Genomic DNA, 16,483 nt, shown 5'->3' on the forward strand with positions numbered 1-16,483 from the left:
AATAAGTAATTTAGAATGGATTCCCATACCACATTTGCATACAGTATGTATTGAAAAGTACATCAGGAAATTGATACCATCTATTACGGACACTTCTCTAACTTTTCATATTGATTCGTATCTTCTTGAAATAGTTATCCAATAATTAATGTATTTAAGAATGTTTTAGCTTAATGCCAAAGTTAAAAGTTTCCAGTCCATAAGCCATTCAGAATAGGTAAAAAGGCTGGTTTAGTGCCATATAATACTTCAGTTAAATGTTATATGTGCCTTAACAGTAACTATGGGTCAAAAATTGTCCCTGTTAAAGGGAGAAATGTTTTAATTCTGTCTGGTAAATGGATTAATATAAATTTGTCACTATGTACATTAAAAAACACATGATGATCCAGTATTATTCCAAGGCATTGATGTAGATTTAGTTATGAATATAAACATAAAAATTCAATTAGAAACTAGAATGTACTCTCTACCATTTCTCTGAGTAATATAACTGAATGTGAAAATATTAGCAAATGTACCAAGGTCAATAATTTGAGGGGAAGAAAATGGGAAAAGTTTGAACTGGACAGTACAAGAATTGGATATCTAACATGGAAAAGCAAGCAACGACTCAGATTTTAATATAATAGTCAAAGACACACTCATTTTACTATATTCTAATTCAATTTAGACTAAGAGGCAAAAAAGGGATGGAGAACTACTTTTCCATTATTGTATATCACTCTCCCATGTGAATAAAGAAGTTCTATAATTTTGAGTACACTTAAGAATCTACAGGGATGGTAAAGGTGATGGAAGAAAAGGTATCATCAAAGCTTTTTAAGTATGAATTTTCTACTAGATTGCCTCACAAAGACTCCCTATTCAAAGTATGGCCAGTGGATGAGCACAATCAGAATAATCCAAGAGGTTTAGAGAATGAGAATTTACATAGTTACAGGATACCTAGTTGATTGATTTGATATGCATATTAAATCATGAAAAAAAACACTATTTTAAATACCCAAGATTCTAAACAATTAAATTTTAATGGGAAGATAATATAAAGAAATCAGAGAACAGACTGGTGGATGCCATAGTGGAGTCGGATGGGAGAATGGGTAAAATATGTGAAAGGGGATAAATTAGTGAGAAAAAGTTTGATATCTTCATCTGCATGATGCTTACATGATTGTATATGCATATCAAAATTCATAAAGCTGTACACTAAAATATGGGAATTTTATTGCATATACCACAAACAATTTAATGAAAAACAAAGAACTTGCTGCATATGCCAATGTTTAAATATGTCTATGTTTAAATCTGAACTCATGTTATCTGGTATGAATTAGAATTGAGTTTTTTTCTGAATGTCTAATTAGTTTTCATTTCTAAAGCAGTATTTGTGCATGGAAACTTGTCAAAATTACATTTACATGTAAATGTGAAACAAGTCATAATTAACATTTTTTGTTAAATCTTCCATTTCTATCAGCATATGAAAGATTATATATAGATGTTCTCAACATGAGCAAAACATTCTTTAGCAGTCCAGTTACTTCTGTATGCCATCCCACAGTAGGTGAGGAAACAAAAGGCTTTCATCCTTTTTGGGCATTGTGCATGAGCCTAAGTATAAAGCACTCATTAGACAGATTAACAGGAAAATGGCATGTTAGCTATATTTAATATTTTCAGTCCACATAGAAATTTTCTAAAGGAAAATGAAGACCCAGAGAAGCAAGTGGAATCAAGAGGACATATGCATTTAAAAAATGTTTTATTAATTCATTTTTTAAAAGTTATTTATTTATTTATTTATTTTTTGTAGATAATTACTTTTTATTGAAGGGTAGTTGATACAGAGTATTACATTACATTAGTTTCAGGTGTACAGCACAGTGATTCAACATTTATATACATGATAATTCTAGCTACCAGCTATCACCATACCAAGTTGTTACTATATTTTGACTATATTCCTTATGCTATACATTACATCTCAGTTACTTATTTATTTTAAAATTGGAAGTGTGTACTTTTTTTGTGTGTGAGAGGGCATCTCTCATATTTATTGATCAAATGGTTGTTAACAACAATAAAATTCTGTATAGGGGAGTCAATGCTCAATGCACAATCATTAATCCATCCCAAGCCTAATTTTCATCAGTTTCCAATCTTCTGAAGCATAACGACATAAAGAACAAGTTCTTACATGGAGAACAAATTATTACCTAGTGAATAAGATACATGGTGAACAGTACAAGGGCAGACATCACAGAAAATTTCAGTTTTGCTCATGCATTATGAACTATAAACAGTTCAAATATGAATACTCTGATTTTTATACTTGATTTATATGTGGATACCACATTTCTCTCTTTATTATTATTATTTTTAATAAAATGCTGAAGTGGTAGGTAGATATGAGATAAAGGTAGAAATAAGAGAGCAAATGTAGATGATCAGGTGTGTGCCTGTAGACTATGTGTTAATACAAGCTAGACAAGGGCAATAAAACATCCATGTATGCAGAAGATTTCTCTCAGAACAGTGGGGGTGAGGTTCTAAGCCTCACCTCTGTTGATCCCCAATTTCTCACTAGATGGCCCCCCTGTGACTGTGCCTGTCCTAGGTTGTTCCTCCCTGGAGGAATCTTACCCGTCTCTGACTAAACAGTCATCTTCCGGGGCCATACAGGGAAATGTAAAGTTGGTAAGTGAGAAAGAAGCCTTATTGTTTGAAATGGTTAGCTTTTTATTTCTTTGCATATTTATGCCCTGTGGCTTCTATGCCCAGCATTTGTCTTGAGGTATCTTTACCACTTGGAAGAATTATGAAACTCGGTAAATTTGATATGAGGCACGAATTCTATTTAAGGGTTGTAATTAGGAAGGAAGAAGAAAAGCTATAGAAGTAGCAGGCGGAAGAAAACCTGGGAAGATTGATTATTTCTTTGACATATCTTCTTGTAGAGTAACTTCAGCATGTATAGGTTTTAAACTACTACTTAAATTGCGCACAAACATTAACATAATAGGAGTATAGTTACATAACCAAAGCATACCTGTAATTACCAGGAATCTTCAGTGAAACCAAGAAAACCAGTTGGGCACCTTAGACATTTGTGAAAACTTATCTGTGATATGGTGGATATTGTCAAACTGAACTTCAATAGTCTGAGAGAAATCAGACAAATTAAAACAACCCATTCCTGGGCACTGTTCACATCCCATATGTTCTTTTAACAGTAAATAATCTGTAGTTGTAAGATTTTGGAGCGCTACAATTTGCACTTCTCCTAATTCTTGGTTGAGTTCCAAAAGTATAGATCCAGTCAAATTTGTTGTTTTACTGTATGCACAGACCAGCAAAGACATCTCCTTCTTCATTCCTATGGCAAGTCCAGGAACTGGTGGGATGAGTGCATCTACACCTGTGGCAGTGCGTGGATCTTTGTTGGGGTCTTTGATGATCATCTTCTGGCATGAGTCGTCCCGAGAGTGCTGATGTTGGAAGTTCTTTTTCATATCGTATCTTAGTTCATTTTCGGGGTAGCCCAATTAGGCTTTGATCCTCTGTTAGTCCATTCTTGAGTTCTGTGATTCTGCTGCTGTTTTGTTCCTTCAGTTTTTCCTTTGTTCTTATATTCCACAGATGAGTGAAATCATTTGGTATTTCTCTTTCTCCGTGTGGCTTGTTTCACTGAGCATAATACCCTCCAGCTCCATCCATGTTGCTGCAAATGGTTGGATTTGCCATTTTCTTATATCTGAGTAGTATTCTATTGTGTATATGTACCACTTTTTCTTTATCCATTCATCTATCGATGGACATTTAGGTTCCTTCCAATTCTTGGCTATTGTAAATAGTGCTGCAATAAACATAGGGGTGCACTGGTCTTTCTCATACTTGATTGCTGCATTCTTTGGGTAAATTCCTAGGAGTGCTATTCCTGGGTTAAATGGTAAGTCTGTTTTGAGCATTTTGATGTACCTCCATACTGCTTTCCACAATGGCTGAACTAATTTACATTCCCACCAGCAGTGTAGGAGGGTTCCCCTTTCTCCACAGTTTTGCCAGCATTTGTTGTTGTTTGTCATTTGGATGGCAGCCATCCTTACCTCTGTGAGGTGATACCTCATTGTAGTTTTAATTTGGATTTCTCTGATAATTAGCGATGTGGAGCATCTTTTCATGTGTCTGTAGGACATCTGTATTTCTTTTTTGGAGAACTGTCTGTTCTGTTCATCTACCCATTTTTTTATTGGATTATTTGTTTTTTGTTTGTTGAGGCCTGTGAGCTCTTTATATATTCTGGACGTCAAGCCTTTATCGGATGTGTCATTTTCAAATATATTCTCCCATACTGTAGGGTTCCTTTTTGTTCTATTGATACTGTATTTTGCTGTACAGAAGCTTATCAGCTTAATATAGCCCCACTTGTTCATTTTTGCTGTTGTTTTCCTTGCCCGGGGAGATATGTTCAAGAAGAGTTCACTCATGTTTATATCTAAGAGGTTTTTGCCTATGTTTTTTTCCAAGAGTTTAATGGTTTCATGACTTACATTCAGGTCTTTGATCCATTTTGAGTTTACTTTTGTATATGGGGTTTGACAATGGTCCAGTTTCATTCTCCTACATGTACCTGTCTAGTTTTGCCAGCACCATCTGTTGAAGAGATTGTCATTTTGCCATTGTATGTCCATGGCTCCTTTATCAAATATTAATTGACCATATATGTCTGGGTTAATGTCTGGATTGTCTAGTCTGTTCCATTGGTCTGTGGCTCTTTTCTTGTGGCAGTCCCAAATTGTCTTGATTGCTATGCCTTTATAGTAGACCTTGAAGTTGGGGAGTGAGATCCACCCAACTTGAGTCTTCTTTCTCAGGATTGCTTTGGCTATTCGTGGTCTTTGGTGTTTGCATATGAATTTTTGAATTATTTGTTCCTGTTCATTGAAGAATGTTGCTGGTAGTTTCCTAGGGATTGCATCAAATCCTTATATTGCTTTGGGCAGGATGGCCATTTTGACGATATTAATTGTTCCTAGCCATGAGAATGAGTTGAGTTTCCATCTGTTAGTGTCCCCTTTAATTTCTCTTAAGAGTGACTTGTAGTTTTCACAGTATAAATCTTTCACTTCTTTGTTTAGGTTTATTCCTAGGTATTTTATTTTTTTTTGATGCAATTGTGAATGGAGTTGTTTTCCTGATTTCTCTTTCTGTTGGTTCATTGTTAGTGTATAGGTAAGCCACAGATTTCTGTGTGTTGATTTTGTATCCTGCAAAATTTCTGTGTTCCGACATCAGTTCTAGAAGTTTCGGGGTGGAGTCCTTAGGGTTTTTTATGTATAGTATCATGTCATCTGCAGATAGTGACAGTTTAACTTCTTCTTTACCAATCTGCATTCCTTGTATTTTTTTGTTTTGTGTGATTGCCGTGGCTAGGACCTCCAGTACTATGTTAAATAACAGTGGGGAGAGTGGGCATCCCTGTCTAGTTCCCGATCTCAGAGGAAATGCTTTCAGCTTCTCGCTGTACAATATAATGTTGGCTATGGGTTTAACATAGATGGCCTTTATTACGTTGAGGTACTTGCCCTCTATTCCCATTTTGCTGAGAGTTTTTATCATGAATTTATGTTTGGCTTTTTCAATTTCTTTTTCAGCATCTATGTAGATGATCATGTGGTTTTTGTCTTTCTTTTTGTTGATGTGATGAATGATGCTGATGGACTTTTGAATGTTGTACCATCCTTACATCGCTGGGATGAATCCCACTTGGTCATGGTGTATGATCCTTTTGATGTATTTTTGAATTTGGTTTGCTAATATTTTGTTGAGTATTTTTGCATCTACATTCATCAGGGATATTGGTCTGTAGTTTTCTGTTTTGGTGGGGTCTTTGCCTGGTTTTGGTATTAGGGTGATGTTGGCTTCATAGAGTGAGTTTGGGAGTACTCCCTCCTCTTTTATTTTTTGTAAATCTTTAAAGAGAATGGGTGTTATATCTTCCCTGTATGTCTGATAAAATTCCGAGGTAAATCCATCTGGCCTGGGGTTTTGTTCTTTGGTAGTTTTTTGATTACCACTTCAGTTTCATTACTGGTAATTGGTCTGTTTAGATTTTCTGTTTCTTTCTGGGTCAGTCTTGGAAGGTTGTATTTTTCTTGGAATTTGTGCATTTCTCATAGGTTTCCCAGCTTATCATATAGGTTTTTTTAGTATTCTCTATGAATTCTTTGTATTTCTGTGGGTTCCGTCTTGATTTTTCCTTTCTCGTTTCCGATACTGTTGATTGGTATTGACTCTCTTTTCCTCTTAATAAGTCTGGCTAAAGGCTTATCTATTTTGTTTATTCTTCCGAAGGTTCAGCTCTTGGTTTCATTGATTTTTGCTATTGTTTTCTTCTTCTCAATTTTATTTATTTCTTCTCTGATCTTTATTATGTCCCTTCTTCCGCTGAACTTAGGCCTCATTTGTTCTTCTTTTTCCAATTTCGAAAATTGTGACATTACACCATTCATTTGGGATTGTTCTTCCTTTTTTAAATATGCTTGGATTGCTATATACTTTCCTCTTAAGACTGCTTTTACTGTGTCCCACAGAAGTTGGGGCTTTGTGTTGTTTTTGTCGTTTGTTTCCATATACTGCTGGTTCTCCATTTTGATATGGTCATTGATCCATTGATTATTTAAGTGCGTGTTGTTTAGCCTCCATGTGTTTGTGAGCCTTTTTGCTTTCTTTGTACAGTTTATTTCTAGTTTTATGCCTTTGTGGTCTGAAAAGTTGGTTGGTAGGATTTCAGTCTTTTGGAATTTACTGAGGCTCTTTCTGTGGCCTAGTATGTGGTCTATTCTGGAGAATGGCCCATGTGCACTTGAGAAGAATGTATATCCTGTTGCTTCTGGATGTATAGTTCTAATAATGTCTTTTAGGTCCATCTGCACTACTGTATTGTTCAGTGCCTCTGTGTCCTTACATATATTCTGCCCAGTGGATCTATCCTTTGGGGTGACTGGTATGTTGAAGTCTCCTAGCATGAATGCATTGCAGTCTATTTCCCCCTTTAGTTCTGTTAGTATTTGTTTCACATATGCTGGGGCTCCTGTGTTGGGTGCATATATATTTAGAATGGTTATATCCTCTTGTTGGGCTGAGCCCTTTATCATTATGTAGTATCCTTCTTTATCTCTTGTTACTTTCTTTGTTTTGAAGTCTATTTTGTCTGATATTAGTACTGCAACCCCTGCTTTCTTTTCGGTGTTGTTTACCTGAAATATGTTTTTCCATCCCTTGACTTTTAGTCTGTACATGTCTTTGGGTTTGAGGTGAGTTTCTTGTAAGCAGCATATAGATGGGTCTTGCTTTTTTTATCCATTCTATTACTCTGTGTCTTTTTTTGTTGCATTCAGTCCATTAACATTTAGGGTGACTATTGAAAGATATGTACTTATTGCCATTGCAGGTTTTAAATTCGTGGTTACCAAAGGTTCAAGGTTAACCTCTTTAGTATCTTACTGCCTAACTTAGCTCACTTATTGAGCTGTTATATACACTGTCTGGAGATTCTTTTCTTCTCTCCCTTCTTTTTCCTCCTCCTCCATTCTTCATATGTTGGGTGTTTTTTGCTGTTCTCTTTCTAGGAGTGCTCCCATCTAGAGCAGTCCCTGTAAGATGTTCTGTAGAGGTGGTTTGTGGGAAGCAAATTACCTCAGCTTTTGTTTGTCTGGGAATTGTTTAATCCCACCATCATATTTGAATGATAGTCGTGCTGGATACAGTACCCTTGGTTCAAGGCCCTTCTGTTTCATTGCATTAAATATATCATGCCATTCTCTTTTGGCCTGTAGGGTTTCTGTCGAGAAGTCTGATGTTATCTTGATGGGTTTTCCAATATAGGTGACCTTTTTCTCTCTAGCTGCCTTTAAAACTCCTTCCTTGTTCTTGATCTTTGCCATTTTATTTATTATGTGTCTTGGTGTTGTCCTCCTTGGATCCTTTCTGCTGGGGGTTCTGTGTATTTCTGTGGTCTGTTCGATTATTTCCTCCCCCAGTTTGGGGAAGTTTTCAGCAATTATTTCTTCCAAGATACTTTCCATCCCTTTTCCACTCTCTTCTTCTTCTGGTACCCCTATAATATGGATATATTTCTTTTGGATTGGTCACTCAGTTCTCTTACCATTGTTTCATTCCTGGTGATCCTTTTATCTCTCTCTATGTCAGCTTCTATGTGTTCCTGTTCTCTGGTTTAACTTCCATCAATGGCCTCTTGCATCCTATCCATTCTGCTTATAAACCCTTCCAGAGTTTGTTTCATTTCTGTAACCTCCTTTCTGGCATCTGTGATCTCCTTCTGGACTTCATCACATATCTCTTGCATATTTCTCTGCATCTCTTTCAGCATGTTTATGATTTTTATTTTGAATTCTTTTTCAGGAAGACTGGTTATGTCTTTGTCCTTCTCTGGTGTTGTCTCTGTGATCTTTGTCTGCCTGTAGTTTTGCCTTTTCATGGTGATAGGAATAGTCTGCAGAGCTGGGACGAGTGACGGCTGGAAGAACTTCCCTTCTTGTTGGTTTGTGTAACTCCTCTCCTGGGAGAACAGTGACCTCTATTGGCTTGTGCTGTGTAGCTGTGCGCAGACAGGTCATCTGCTTCCTGCTCAGCTGCTATGGAGTTTATCTCCACTGTTGCTGCGTGCATTGCCTGGCTCTGGCTTCTGCTCCAAAGGGGTGGAGTCTTGGGAGGGGGAGTGGCTGGGAGGCTATTTATCTCCGTAAGTGGCCTCCCTGCTCCCTGCACTCCAGGGGATTAGGGTACCCAGAAATCCCTGGATTCCCTACCTCTGAATTAAGTGTCCTGCCCTACCCCTTCAAGACTTCCAAAAGGCACCCGCCAAAATAAAACAATGACCAAAAAAAAAAAAAATAAGAAAAATAAATAAAAAATGGCCGCTCCTTTTTCTTTATTCTCTGGCACCAGCCTCTGGCATCTGCTCACTGGTCTTACTGCCCTGTTTCCTAGTATTGGGGTCCCTGTGCCTTTAAGACTTCCAAACATCGCTCGCCAAATCAAAACAGAAAAAAAAAAAAGAAAAAATGGCTGCTCACGTTTCTTATGTCCTCCAAAGCCAGCCCTACGGTACCCACTCAGTGTTCTTGCTGCCCTATTTCTCTAGTATCCATGGCCCCGCGCACTCACTGTGTCTGTGCTCTGGTCCGGATGGCGGGGGCTGGGTGTTCAGCAGTCCTGGGCTCTGTCTCCCTCCCGCTCTGCCTACTCTCCTCCCGCCGGGACCTGGGGGGACGGGCGCTCGGGTCCCGCAGGGCCGGGGCTTGTATCTTACCCCCTTTACGAGTCACTGGGTTCTCGCAGGTGTGAATATGTTCTGGTTGTTGTCCTGTGTCCTCTGGTTTTTATTCTAGGAAGAGTTGTCTTTGTTATACTTTCATAGATGTATGTGGTTTTGGAAGAGATTTCCGCTGCTCTACTCATGCCGCCATCTTGGCTCCCTCCTCTTTTAATTCATTTTTATTGAAGTATAAATAACATACAATATTTTATTAGTTTCAAGTACACAATATAGTGATTCAACAGCTCTACATAGTATTAAATTCTCACCCAACTAGTGATTTATTATGTCATCATAAGATGTTAGATTTACTGACTACATTACATATGATGCACTTTCATTTCCATGACTAATTTGTAATTGAGATTTTGTGCCTCATTACCCACTTCAGCTATTTCACTGACCCACCCTGACCCCTCTCCCACAATAACCACCAGTCACCTCTGTGTCAATGAGACTGTCTGCTCAATTTTTTTTTAGATTCCACATATTAGTGAAATCATGTGTAATTTGCCTTTCTCTGCCTTACTAATTTCACTTAGAATAATACCCTCAAGGTCTTTCTATGTCCTAAATATAGCAGGTATTCTTTCCTTTTTTATGGTTGAGTAATATTCCACTATATTTATGGGCTGCATCACTATCCATTCATGTATTGATGGACACTGATTGTTCCCACATCTTGGCTACTGTAGTTAATCTGCCAATAAACATAGGAGTGCATATATTTTTGAATCAGAGAGTTTTGTTTTCTTCAGGTAAATTCCTAAAAGTAGAAATAAGGGTTCATAGAGTACTTCTATTTTTAGTGTTTCAAGGAACCTCCATACAGCTTTCCATGGTACCTGCACCAATTTACACTCCCACCTAAAGTGCAGGAGGGTTTCCATTTCTGCACATCCTTGCCAACACTTGTTACTTCTTGTCTTTTGGAGAGTGACTATTCTGACTGGTGTGAGGCGATAACTCACTGTGGATTTGATTTGTATGAACAGACATTTTCAAAGAAGAAATACAGATGGCTAACAGGCACATGAAAATACACTCCAATTCGATAACCATCAAAATTTTAAGCTCTTCGAAAGGCAATCGTAAGAGCATGAAATGAGTAGCTACCAAATGTATAAAACAATGGCAAAACATGTAGTCAACAGAGTATTTTAGCATAAATATCTAAACTCAATAATAAAGCAAAACTAAAAATTCAATTAAGACATAAGAAAAATACACGAAGAGTTATTTCACTGAAGATGTACGCATGGCAATAAGCAATTGATTTTAAAAATTTACATTTATTACCCAGTAAGGAAATGCAAATTAGAATCACAATGTGTTGATTTCAGGGCTTCTCAGCCATAGTGCTATTGATATTTTGGATGTATAATTCTTCACTGTGGAAGGCATGTCCAGTATATTCTAGGATGTTTAGCACCATTCCATCCTCTACCTACTAGATTCTAGTAGCCCTCCTCTCCCTTCAGTCATGATAATGAAAAATCTCTTCTGACCTTGTGAAATGTACTCTGGGGATAAAATTTTCCCCTAAAGCCATCATGGAGACCCACTGATGTAGAGCCTACTACTGTAAATAACCAATGAAATAATCATACATGCCACAAGTAGGTACTAAGAAGAAGAGATATTTAGTCCCCACACAATGAATAATCCTCCATATGAAGTACCAAAGGAGGCATTTAAAACAACTTTAGTTTTCTGCTCATTAAGTTAATTTATAGGTTATTGAAGAAGAGCGGCTTGTAAGTCACAATCTGTTATCACAGCAGAGACCTGAATATATAGAGATTGCATGGCAGCCTCGTACCCAAGATGGCAGGTTATAGAAGCAGAAACTTTTAAAGGATCAGTTGACCCTTAGTGATGAAAATATATTTTCATGGACTGCTTACTGGCTGTGTTTCATCAATCAGCGTATTGCATATGCAGTCTGATTTTATAGTGGCCCCAAAGTTACTTGCACTTTTTAAAATTCAAATAGTTTTATATGAATGGCATTACTAAACTGTTTATTGTTTTACCCAATATACAAAAATGTTACAGAATTTGCATCTGTGATCACTTTAGTGTCAAAACTGCATATGAACCCCATTCTTATTTAGAATTCAAATAATTATCATTTCTTCTTTATTTTTGATGTCGGCCATTTTATGAAATGCCTATTGAACTAAAATAATCAAATGCGAAGAAAATTAAACTACAAAATGATATCATTAAACATCTATCAGACTGGTGAAAGTAAAAAGAATGTCAACCCCAAATACTGGAAATGCTTCAGAGTTACCAAGTAACTCACATGTTGCTGATGTGAAAATAAAATGGGACAGTCAACCTGGAGAGTAGTTTAGCATATCCGTTAAGATAAACAAGCAACTATCACACAATCCAGCAATTTCATCTGGGACATTTACCCCAGAGAAATAATTTGGTTCACAGAAAAATCTCTTCAAGAAGACTTACAGGAGCTTTATTCATAACAGCCAAAACCTGGGAAGAGCTCTTTCGCCCTGGTACAGGTAAATAATTAAAATAAAATACAATGATTTATGAATAATATGAAATACTCCACAATACAAAACAAGAAACTGTCCATACATGCAATAACCTTGTTGATCAGGGGCATTATGCTGAGTAGAAAAAGGCCAGTCTCAAAAGTTTATATATTATATGATCTCATTAATAAAATGTTATTAAAATGACAAAATTGCAGATATATAGAAGATGTTAGTGTTAGCCAGGATTCAGGTGGTGGTGTAGCTATTAAATCGCAACATGAAGAATCCTTGTGGCTTGGGAATGTTCTGCATCTTCAATGTCAATATCTTGGTTGTGATACTGTACTTCAGCTTTTTAAAATTTTATTTGATGTGCAAAAAGGGTATGTGGTATTACATAAATCTACAAATTCATGTGAATCTATAAACTTAAAAATATTTTTAACGAATTAAATAGAAAAATTATCAGAATAGGTGATTTCATTATCCATCCCTTGTATCTTAGATACTATTTAACTGCCTTTCAAATATGTTATATCAGTTTAGCATTCAAACTGTAGGCATGAGACTAGCTTTAGAAAGATACTTGGGATCATTATTATCAGTCCTTTAAATTGTTAGGCTGAGTAAAAACCTGTTTGTTTGCTTGAAATTAATTAATTGTAACTAAAAAAATTATTTATGTTTTTGTATATGTAAAGTTTATTTAGAAAAATTAAAAATCTCTCAATTTGATTTAAAGTATTGTTAAAAATCTTCCATTTTCAGCTCTGTCTTTGAGCTCTTGGTTTTATACTTCATGCTCATGCTTCTGCCCTCTGGGCTCTGGGCTCCACCAAGATTCATCTTATTTTTTCTGAAATGTTGGTAAACAACTGAAAATGAGTATTTCTACCATCCCGCTTATAGAGAGCATAATTTGCATATGTATAAATTTCATGTCCGTCCAGGATACTCTTTCACTTTTTCAGTTCAAGCTCAGCAGGCAGTTTTTCCTGATTCAAAATTGTCAAGAATAAAGTGAAGATTGCATAAATTTCATGGATATTCACTCCACTGCACAAAAGCCAAATTGATATAAAATTGATACACAAAGAATTTCTATAATTCCTTCTCTATTGTTGGCTTTTGTTGAAATGGCTGAGGAACAGACTCTTAAATACCCTACATGGCCTCTAGTTTGAAAAGATTTGTGAGGAGTATCCTTCCTCTCTTGTGAATAAATACTCTATTTCTATCTTCCCAAGTTTCAGAAGAATGTAGTAAAGCCACCCACTAAGTTTTTTTTCTGTGCAATGCTTTCAGCAGACATTTCAGAATTTTTGCTTCTTTTTTTTTTTGGTCTGGGTATGGTACAGCATGACCATTTCTCATGTAATCAAATTCTAATTATTTTATTAAACATTAAGTCTCTCATTTTATGACTTTCCTAGTTTATTATAAGCAAAGAGGATCCTAGGTGCAAGTCCGACATATTCCTTGGAAATATCATCAGCAAAATATTCAAGTTTACATGTCGGAGTCCTGCTTCTCACTAAACTGTAGAACACAATTTAACTAAGAGTTATGTGACTGCATACCACGGAGCCCACTAACTCCAGGACCCAATAACATATTCCACTTCCACCTAAACTCACCTAGAAGCAGTCTCACAGTAGGATTTCTGGCATCAGTCTGCCAACATTACATTTATTAGATTTTCTCCAAGGTGATTTAGGAGTTTTCGATAATGCTGTCCCTTCCTTCTCTTAAAAACAAGACAACAGGCCCTGCGTGGAGTTGCGTATGCTAATTTCCACATCACTAACTTGAGACTTAATTACAGTTTGGTTTCACCAGGAATGAAATCCTAAAGGAGTCACAGGAATCTCCTGATTGTTATTAATTAGGTAATTTGCCTAATAGATATCATCTATCCTCTAAGGAAAGTATCCTTGAAATATCTAATCTGCTCTTTTTCCCACTACAGTTTCCTCATTCCTTCCCCCTTATGCATATAAAATATCTTGCCTTCCATAAAACTCTTCAAAGCCCCTTTGAATGTGCTAGATTAAATGCTGACTCATGGATCACTAAATAGGGCCAATAATACCTTTAAAATTTGTTCAGTTGAATTTTGTTTAACATTACTAAGCTCTCACCAGTGGCATCTTAAATGTCTGTATTTCAACTAACAGTCTGATTCAGGAAAGCTACGTTTGCTCCATCTACACAAAATTATATCCTCTCCCTCAACATGTATTATACTGAATAACATTTAATGGCTATTTCTGCTTAATAAAAATACTCATATATCACCAATTGTATGTTTGTTCCTAATGTTTACACATGATATGATATTGTGTAAGCACAATTTATAATATTACATTTTAATTCCTTAAAATTCATGACCATCTCAAATTTTATCCCCCCCAGCTCATGATAGTAATTTCAGAATATTGTATGACTCCAAGAAAAATCTTGTTTCGTGTTTATTTGGATTTCATTGATTTATTTGGGAAGGAATGAAATCTCCAAAACATTTCATTAGACAAAAGAATATACATGATCCCTGCTGTAAAGTCAAATTAAATTCTATTGCTTAGTTCTGATTCATTTTTTCTTATATATGAGTTACAGATTTTTAAAAACAAAACTATTATTCACTTACTTCGTCATTATGAAAACAAGTTAAGGTTGTTGACTTTTATACCTTATCCTATTTGGGGTTTAAATCCATATAATCATTGTGTCCTACAGGGCACATGAGACCCATTGAATATATCAGTTATTACTTATACTTTATTTATTCTTCCTACAAGCACAGTGAGATGTGGAAGATTTTCTATAATCAAGAAGGTCCCAGAATTAAAGAAGTACATTGTTAATCATTTTTATCAGAGCACAAATCTCACTCATTTTGTCCACTACAGAAACAAATTTCAAACTGTTGCCAGAACCCTCTTTTGAGAGAAGCTAATTACATCAGGATTTTTCTAATAGTTTAAGTGTTTAATTATTTAGTGGAGCCATTTTTTTTTTTACCACTTTATTTTCTCAGGCATGGCTAAACCTTCATTCCACTCCCATTTTTCTTATACCCTCTCATTTCATTAGAACCGTAGTTAGAAACAATTAAGGCTTCATCCATTCACAGAGAGAATACTGACTGACAAAGCCCTTAATGGGCTGAAGTCTTTTGTTATATAAAGTCTTGGAGTTTTGCTCTTACAAATACCTATAAAAATAACTCTTCTATAGTGGAGGCTGTCACTGGTGAGGAAATAACTTTTTCTGACCATAATTTTCATTATGATTTTAACTGTTGATTTGACAGGTAAAGGAATAAAACCGATCTTATTTTTTATTAAGCTTATACGCAAATAGAAATTTTCATGGCTGTAGAAAACATATTAAGAACAAAAATATCAAAAAGGTTTACTGACAACCCACCCATTACAAATAAATGATACACAGTGAAAGAGAGCTTCGGCGAAGCACAGCATTTTTCTATATAAGCTACGGTTTTTATGTGTGAGTGAAGATGCAGCTGGAAAGCAACAGCTCTTTCAACATCAGGGCTTTATAGAAAATATGCCACTGGGCTAGCTGACAAGGATTTTTGTTGCTCTGAAAGCTTTCTTTCCTCCATTAAGAACACAGAATGAGCAATAGCCTTCCATTTTCTTCTGGAATTGCCGCCAGCCCACTGGGCTCTTTGGGGAACGTATCACATTCCTAGACCCCTCCAAGCACCACCATAAATCTGCTCACATTAAAGACCGAATGCCCCCTACTTGACAGGGCTGCTCTGGCATCTGAAATGATGCTACTCGCCTTCTTTGAAGGAGTGACATGATCAGCATCCTCCTCTACACAACAGAAAGGTGCCTTGTAAACGAACGGGCAGGGAGCGCGAGGCGCGGCTCTGCCTCTCGGGATTCCCCAGCAGGAGAAACGCCGGCGCCTCCCCCACCGACTCGCGAGAGGCTTCTTTCCTGCTGCGTGGTAGGCTCCAATGTATTTCTTCCCCTCTCTATCCTCTGTTTTGGTCTTGAATCCTAGAAACAGAGATCTAACTGCTTGATGGATGACGGTTCTTTTCTCTCTGGTGTCCTCAACAACCTCGATGGCAACACTGGTTTCCTTATTTTTAAAAAGTTGGAGCTCTTGTAAACGCTGCTCTTCTTCAGCTGTCAGAACTGTAAATACATCTTCTGAAGGATCCTCCTCATTCACAGGGACGGACAAGTTATCCAAATGGATGATTTTTCCATCTTTTCCTATTTCATGAACCACGACGTCAGAATACCTGTAAGATTCCTGAGAGTCCTTGATGGGCGCTTACAGACTTGGGGACGCCCACGTCCAGTTCGGTGAGGCCAGGCTCCTTCACGTCTGCCGAGCTCTCGGTGTCCTCCCTTCCTCCCCTTTCTCTGAAAGGCCGTCCGTCCCCTCCCCTTCCCGTTCTTCCCGCCGAGCCCCCGAGTTCTCCAGGCTCTCTCCTGCGGGCACAGCCTCAGGTGGCCCAGCACGCCTACACTGCGGGGAGGAGAGTCATTCTCTAGAACATCTGGCCCTTTGGTCACACAGCATTCTGAGACGTTCTGTCTTTTTGCTTCTTCGTTATCTTCGACAGCAAGGGAACCAC

This window comes from Manis pentadactyla, chromosome 13 (genome assembly GCF_030020395.1).
Source record: "Manis pentadactyla isolate mManPen7 chromosome 13, mManPen7.hap1, whole genome shotgun sequence".
NCBI classification, from domain to species: domain Eukaryota; kingdom Metazoa; phylum Chordata; class Mammalia; order Pholidota; family Manidae; genus Manis; species Manis pentadactyla.